We start from the raw sequence: 7,725 nt of genomic DNA on the forward strand, positions 1-7,725 counted from the left end.
GTGAATGGACAAACGTGCTTACGCCTGGCAGTATTTAGCGACCACAGTGCCTCAGTACTAGGAAACCTGACTATCTGAGCATTTAAAATTACAAACTTATAGGAAGGGCTAGGGCTACATTCAGTAGTGGATCCATTTAAAAGGAGTTCGATATTCCGGTTATCTCTACCTAAGCAACAATTCTTGCTTTTCAGGTTTAAATTCGGAATATCGAGTGGGTAATTGAAAGAAACCAGAAAAATATCCTTCCGACGTCTAAATGGCAATATAAAGCTACATGCCCAGCTGCCAAATGGGTTCGGACAGACAGGTCCAAGTATCTGGATGGAAACGATCCTCGTTATTTCCGAATCATCTTGACTCAACCTCCTGGTTGGTAGCCCTGCCGGCGAACTAACTTCAGTGGTAAGGCATGGACTTACGATTTGACGAACGATTCGGAATAGGTTACACATGAGCTGACAGTTTTGGCATTCTGCTATCTTACTACAGGACCGTGGCACCTCATGGAAATATCCTTCATTTTAATGTTATAGCTGCCTCCCTCCTGCTAATAATCTTGGCAGGACGCCAAGCACGTTCAAAAGCTATGACACCATTAAGTTGGCAGTACAGGCTCAATTGAGATGAACACAAACTCCAATAGGGATTTGTGTCAACCCACGTGTGACCTTCCTGTCCAGATAGACAATCACGGGAATCATTTAGCGCCGCTGCACTTTCTAGCGGGAAGAGCAACAGCAACCACAATCGACAATAGCCATAATATTTAGAAGGAGCAGCGATACATCACACCCACTGCTTCTGTTAGCTAAAATGGGAGATTCTACTATAAATCTCTTTACAACAAGCATGAAGTTACGACGGTCACCTGCTGAAAAAGAAGAAAGGCCCACTGTCCCAATGGAGAGGGCGACTGCTAGTGAAAAAGAGAGGGACACCGTCGAAGGTAAGAGGTCTGGAGGCCAAAGGAAGAGGACATCATCAAGTTCGAGGTCGAAAAAACGGCCACGATAGCTCGGAGCTGCATATTAGTCTTTTATCTGGAAAAAAATGACGAACTTCCCAGCCAGGTGGAAACATAAGTCATCTCACCGAAGATGATCGACCTCGTACGAAAGGCAAGGGTTGAGGAGCGAAGGTTACTGAAGAAGTTCGGGCTGATTCTACGGAAAACGAAAGCTGCTATTATTGTCCAGCGAAACAGATGGATGTCAAAACTGACATAATAGGGATAGAGGAACTCCTGAGTCTTATTGGACACCAGCGAAACTCTTAGGAGATAGCTGAAGGGGAGCTTAGGAAAAAACGCATCGGTAACGCACAGAACGTGTACCCTCAGCACGACAGAGGGGGAACAAATAATCGATAAGAAGTGATGAGGGAAATACAGCGAGAATTTGCCGCCAAGGACGGAGGAAGAAGGATTCCGCGAGGTAATAACCAAACGGACCAAACAGCGTGGAAAGAAGGAGAAAATTCACTAACAACAACGTAAGTTTAATAGCGAAGTCAAAGTCAACTAAGACAACAAGATCAGCGCCAAAGAAAAAGAGAAGAGGTAAACTTGGACTTGTGTAGAGGAATGGCAAGCAGAGTTCATTCTACGACAACACTCAGAACATTCTAGGCAAGAAAGAAGTGGTGTCCAGCGAGAACCTAAGAACACACTTAGAGTAATCAGGATTGTCGCACGAACGCGGAAGAGGTGGAGGAAGCGATTAAAACGGATTACCGAAATGTGAGCAACCTCAAGGTGCGAGTTACATCTATCACCTCAAGAGGACAAAAATTGAGCATTGTCACCGCCCCTGAGAACACAGCGAGCCTACTTCATTGCGAAAAAATGAAGATCAAGTGCTTCATTTGCAAGATAAAGCGAAGGACAGTTCTAACCCGCAGCTATAAGTGCTGCAGACCTGACAAGAGGGAGGTAGAAAAGGGAGACTCGCCCCGGGGCCGAAATAAAAATTTCGATGATAAAAACGGATGTATGTGTGTGTATGGTGGGGGAGAAGCTACAGCTTCTGAGCACTCAGGCCGTGTTGGCCCATTGTACTCGCCTCCTCCGTCTAACGGAATATTCCCGATTCGTTAACGTATCGCAGGATTTCCGGTAGTGGATGTGATGCTACACGTCGCAACTGGAGAACATCGGCACCAAAGATCTGATGCTTGATGCGTCCATAGGACGATTGGATTATTGTCCCAAACATCGGTATCCAATAATGTAATGTCATGGTTGCGAGGGCACTATCGAAGACGTAACCTGCTACGAAGTCCTTAGTGTCAGCGGTGCAACGATGGAGGGGTACTGAAAGATTTCATAGTCCCCGCCGCCAGTACATTACCTTAGAAGTGACAAACAGCTCCTCCCAATGTCCTGACATCCGGCAAACACCTACCAGGTGGGAAAATTTGCAGAAACTCTCTCAAGAGGGGCAAATGAGCGACAAGACCCGGACGCGGACAGAAGAATTGCGACTGAATCCCTAGTACACGCAACAATGAGCTTAAAATGCATCGGTTCCCAAAAGCAGAGTCCGCCACGAGAAGTATCTGTGCCTCAAACTACAGTATTGCACAGCGTGTAAAAGGCCAATATGAATTAACCTTCAGAATATAAGAGAGTGAAAAAAGAACTCCGGCACGAAATCAACAGGTAGAAAGCTAGCTGCTGACAGGAACTAATCAGCGACAATAACAGGGCGCCATAAAGCCTGGGGTACAAGGTGGTTGCCAAAAAACTCGGTGCCCATCGATTATCCTGTTCCATAGAAGCAGTAAAATTGGAAGAAATTGTGCATGACCTTTTTCCTATCCACCCCATCCAAGCTGACACTGTCGATGAGCGGGGAATTACCGAAGAATGTCCATCCTTCACTGTAAAGGATCTAGAAGAGATGGTTCTACCTATGAAGGCCAAAAAAGCATCAGGACCGGATAGTATTCCCAGCGAAGTACTGAACCGTGTATGCAACTATAAACCGAACTCGCTACCCATTCAAGGCATGATTAACAGCGGACTTTTTCCACCCCGCTGAAAAGTAGCAAGGCCTGGTTGACAAGCAAGATGATTTTTGTTGTTGAGTTTATGATAAAAACCCTACGAAAGGTTGTACTGTACTACTCCATGTACAAATAATGTAGTAAAGGGCTGTGGAATCAACTGCAATTGTAAGGTGTATAAAAGGAGGGAGAGGGTGGACCAACAACATATTGCGGGCAGTAGCAAACGACTCCAGCATAATGAAGGCCTAAAAGCGAATTAGAGAGGCAGAATTTTTTTTATATTATCGCGAGAAAATATCGAAGCCCAAATCATTTGCATCTTCTTCTCGACCTTTTAACCTCAATAGTGTCACTGTTATTCGGAAATGGGAAAACAATCATACTAACCGGACGGTGGATACCCTAAATAGCGGTGTACGGTAGCGAAACCATTATTATTTACGGCACCTGCTGGCTTCCTGACCAATCAATAATGGCTCGGACAAGAACGTTAACGGTCGTAACATGCGGATACGGACTGTTTGGAAGAGTCAAACCGAAGTGAAATCAAGGTGGAATTTCGGTGCCTCAAGCGGAGTCCGTAAAAATTACATTCTGTCGCCAATACTTTTTCTCGTTATCAGTGGTGTTTTCAATGCTGCCTTCACCGAAGAGCATGAAAGGCTACAATCAACCATGATATTTTTCCTCAAACACCTCGACTACCTTGATGACATCTTCTTGCACTCTAGTCATGGATCTTGCCGAAATGGATCTTGTTCTGCGACAAGTGCCGTTGGGGCCACCCACTCGTCAGCCACCTTGGGAGAGGGAATTCCGCTGCATAGTGAAGCCCGCAATGCAGCTGTCGTCTTTCCCTAATGTGTGAGCTATCTACTGCCACTTCCACATGCCGATCACAGTACGGATGATTGGCAGGTCTGTGCGCCGACCTAGTTCTTCGTTTGAGATAATGTCAACCTAAAAAAAAAAGAAGCAACCAAACCAGTGGATGAAACTGTCCGATAAGAGTAATAAGGCAACAACTCTTGGGAAGAAGAACCAACTTCAAAGAGAGAACACAGTCTGAAGAGAGGTTATTTCCAACAAAAAGCAAAACAAAAGGCATCAGAGGGATCATTGTCTCTAAATGAAGGCGATAACATATGTTGATATTCAACGAAATGGTGTGAAGGACGCGGGGCTCGTTGAGCTCCAAGATCATGTCAGCCATAGTCGGAGATCTCAGAAAGGCGATACTATTCTGGAACTCAAGAAGTCCAAAGGTAAACCGGAAAACAGACTCTTAAGCCAAATAGAAACATTTCTAAGGACTGGTAAATAGGAAATTATCATCGAATGCAAGGACATCGGTGTCAGGAAAAAGCTCGCGAGTTTTTGTAAGCTGAAATAGGATATTGGCCCCCTATACGTTCTGACATTCAAGGCTGAGAGGTAGCGGCGCTCGATGCAAGCTATAGGAGCAAACGTATCGCCTGAATAAGGGCTCCGTCCCTAGTTGGCTGTTAAAATCCCCAAGTATGATTTTGATATCATATCTAGGACAGGCTTCGAGGGTTGGTTCTACTGCTTTGTAGAAGGTATCCTTCTCCGACTCTGCAGTCACCTCTGTATGGGCGTGAACGTTAATGAGCCTTATGTTTCTAAATTTGCCTCGCAAGCGCAGAGTGCATAGCCGCTCGCTTATATTTTCAAAGCCAGCTTAATTTTTTGGCTGACTAAGAAACCTACTCTGAGCACATGGTTTACTGAATGGCCGCTATAATATATGGTGTAGCGACTCTTTCCCTGGAAACCGGTCCCGGTCTAACGCAACTCCTACAATGCTGTTACATCAACCCTATATTGGGACAGGGTATCGGCTAGCTGCTTGGCAGCTGCACCTCTATACAGGGAGCGTACGTTCCATGAGAAAATGCGCAAGTTGTTATTCCTTTTTTGTTGCCGGGTTTGTTGTAAAATCCATCCAGTCCGAGGCTCCTTTTGTGGCTTCGTAAGGAGTTTTTTTCGTGAAGGGTTGTCAGCCCTACCCAACACCCAACCTAGAGGACCAGTTGGTATAATTTGTCCCGTTTATAGACGCGGGAGACTTGCCTTCATCCTTCTCCGGCTGCAGCTTTTCGTTAAGAAAGAGCTCCCAGCGATCACCGCGTGGAGGTGGGGATAGCGTTTGGTAGTAGAGCTGTTGGTTCAGCAGGCGTTTCGCAGGTTTTATGCTCCATCCTGGGTACCAATCCACGTCTCGCCTTAGGACCTATACTACCCTTTGACCACCGCCAGATTTGAGTTCTTAGCAAAAAAAGTTGCGAATTCTTGACCGCGTTCGGGAGAAGAATCTTCCGAAAAATATTTGACCCCCGGCCTGGGATTGGACGATTCTGTAGCCCACATAACGACGAAATCTGAGACCGATAACATGACCGTCAGATTGTGGATAAAATCCAGCTTAACAGAAGCGGTGGGCGAGTCACTTAATCCGTATGGATGAGGATGGGCCAGCCCGGAAAATCAATAAGGGCAATATCTATGCTAGAAAAAGAGGAGGTGGAACGATGGCGTAGGCCAGGACGCCAGGCAACTTTTAGGGATATCGAATTGGTGGACCTCGGCGCAAAACCGGGATGTCTGGAGTTCCTTATTAATGCAGACCTAGACCGGATACATGATAAATGATTTCGAAGGTAACGTTAGAGAAACAACAGTGCTAAGTACCTTTTCTCGTGGTTGCCAGTTCGGGATAATTTTCTGGCTACCCTATACAGTATTGAACAGATTTATTGTGAATACTACAATCTAAAAATATGCAACCAAAACATTCCTCCCCATACCAATTACTTGCCCATCTGGTACAATTGCGTACATCTTTACCGGAATTATTGATATCCACTTTTTACTAACAAAAGAATCTAATCTATTTTTGTCAGTATCAGTTGCCAAATGCGCAAGCAATATCAGACCCAAGCTGATTTCATCTAAGATTCCATCCAAAAACCAATTGAAAAGTTGTTAAAAAGATAGTGATCTATTATTGGCTTCATATCAAATGCTATTCCCAACTATCTGCGACTACTTGCATGCATAACCATTCATGATTATCTTACAGCTGACTCCTAGATATACGCGTAATTAGTGAATGAAGACAGAAATTTGACATCAATGTGACTTTAATCACTTCTTATCAGGTTGATATAAAAGCCTGGGAACAATCGCTTGGCATTCCAGTGGGCTTTACTCTGCCAAAATGAATTTCGTATCTTTCTTTTTGATCTGCCTTGTTTTGATCATTGCTTTCGCTAATCCTAGCGAGGCTTTGCTCCAAAATATCATTAAGGCAGTTGTAAGTATTTGTGATGATTTGCGCAGTTATATAATCAGTGCTAATTGGTGAAATATTTAATTGATTTCAGGGATCTACTGGTGTGAAAGTTGTCAATGCCATCTACAACCTCTTCGACGTTGTGCCATAAAATTAGAAGAAATACATTTTGCTAGCGAAGTTCTTGTGTTTTGCTTTACATTACAGATGAGGTGGTGATATTATACTAAAATTCTTTCAGAAAGTATGCTGAAACCCCATTAGACAAAGTTACTAACTCTTTAGTCGTTCGAATCCTTAATCCTTACCCAAAATTCTGAAGGAGGGTATGAACCTGAATTTTGAAATTGAAAAGTCTAATGGACTACGTCATCTTCCTTAAACTCGCCGACTTCTGCTTGCCCTATCAAAGAGTCATGGACTCAAGAAGACTATACACAGGAGATTCGTCACCTGGCGCATTGCTTGAAATCGTATAATGGAAAAAAATCATTGCACATGATCAACCTTCTTCGAACATGGTCGAGAGAAATTCCTCGCATTAGCTCTGGTGTCAGTACCGTGTATGTTTTGCAGTACATTAGAGTGGAGTCACATGCGAGCACATGGCTGTGAGCACGTGGCATTGCACAACTGTTTATGGCCGTCTAGGCGTCATCGACACACCGACATACCAATACACGAACCGCAAGGGCTAGGGGCCAGTTACTTACCACCTCCCTACCCTGCGAATAGGCAATGATATTCCGTGCCCCATAGGCACTTAATTTGCTCCTTCTATGGATCTGGATCTGGAAAAAAAGGCGAACAAAACGAGACTGAAGATAAACATTAACAAAACCAAGGTTGTCAGTCTGACTGGTTATCGTACTCTTCTTATTGCATGAATGTGGAGAGCTTCGAAGGCATCGAAGAACTTGTATATTTAAGAAGTATTTTTTCTTCTGGGGGCCGCACTGAACTTCATGCTGCTTGACGCATTAAGACGGATAAATTCGTTTTCACTGTTTTGTTCCAAAATTTAGAAATGTAACTATCTCAACAGAAACATGAAGTTGAGCCTATTCCGCATCAAAGTTCTCGCTTTTCTACCGTATTGAAGTAGTATATGAAAAGTTACCGCCGCTGTCACTCAAAAGCTCAAAATTTTCATAAATTCATGTTTGCATCAAACTATCGTGGTATTCTGGTTTGAGACACCTAACACCGAACTAAATAACTAGATGCTAGATACCCATGGATATGTTAGTGAGAAGGTGAGACAGCGGATAAGTCAAAAGGATTAACCCAAACAAGGAAACCCACTATCCTACGGCCGACGAGTGGGTTGCCAGAGAACAACGTGATGCAGAATATGGAGAACGAGCGTATGTTTCTCGGAAAATCGTGGAGGCAGA

At 44.2% G+C, this 7,725-nt stretch overlaps 1 long non-coding RNA gene across 1 annotated transcript; it reads left to right on the top strand.

The window, feature by feature from the left end:
* Positions 1-6,188: 6,188 nt before the first annotated feature.
* Positions 6,189-6,508, top strand: LOC119649381. The gene is made up of 2 exons (XR_005249126.1): positions 6,189-6,349; positions 6,420-6,508. It is a non-coding gene; the product is annotated as an uncharacterized LOC119649381 (long non-coding RNA).
* The last annotated feature ends 1,217 nt before the right edge of the window (positions 6,509-7,725 follow it).

Source organism: Hermetia illucens, chromosome 2 (genome assembly GCF_905115235.1).
Source record: "Hermetia illucens chromosome 2, iHerIll2.2.curated.20191125, whole genome shotgun sequence".
Classification (NCBI taxonomy): Eukaryota; Metazoa; Arthropoda; class Insecta; order Diptera; family Stratiomyidae; genus Hermetia; species Hermetia illucens.